General features: G+C 31.7%; 1 protein-coding gene across 1 annotated transcript in view; it reads right to left on the bottom strand.

Annotated features, from left to right (window-relative positions):
• Positions 1–681, bottom strand: part of USP32 (ubiquitin specific peptidase 32) — a 200,329-nt gene that overhangs the window by 82,127 nt on the left and 117,521 nt on the right. The gene's annotated exons all lie outside the window — the stretch shown is intronic.

A 681-nucleotide genomic window follows, 5' to 3' on the forward strand; every position in this document is an offset into this window, starting at 1 on the left:
AAAAAAAAAAAAAAAAAAAAGAAAAAGAAAAAAGAAAAAAGGATACAACAAAATTCAGCCAAGAGGTCAGCAATTAAAAATGTTATAGACAACGAAAAAAACTGAAAGCATAGTTTATTTCTTCAAGTTTTTACCACACACTACCAATTTACTTCTACGGCCACCAAGGAAACCAAAGGGTACATTATAGGAGGAGAGAAAATAATTAGTTCAGATAGCTTATTCTCTATAGTATTTGAAGTAAGTTAATTTTCTGTAGCTCACATAATCTATCTAACCAAAAATTTTAAAGGTAAGATCTAAGAACAAGTAACTTTGCAACCTTAAGCAGCTCCTTAAATTTACAAATATAATTCATTTTCACCCTAAAAATGTATGTCTTTATATGAAAACTCACATACTATGAAGCTGTTAAACCTTATTCAAACATGATGATTTATCTTGGCCCTTCTCCCTCCTATGGGTTTGGTCCTACAATCCTAAAACAACATATTTTTCCTGCTCACTCCTGGGGAAATCAAATGTTTAAATCAGTACTTAGAATGTAGATGAATAGGATATAAGCCTTGTCCTCAAGGGACTTGTAACTTCTGATGAAAAACAAAGGCATTCCCAACTGACTCTAAGGTAAGGCAAAAAGCATCTTAACTGCTTTAATTGAAATGTTAAGTGTGCAGGAAT

The sequence above is a fragment of the Lipotes vexillifer genome, unplaced genomic scaffold, assembly GCF_000442215.2.
Source record: "Lipotes vexillifer unplaced genomic scaffold, Lipotes_vexillifer_v1.1 scaffold788, whole genome shotgun sequence".
In the NCBI taxonomy this organism is placed as follows: domain Eukaryota; kingdom Metazoa; phylum Chordata; class Mammalia; order Artiodactyla; family Lipotidae; genus Lipotes; species Lipotes vexillifer.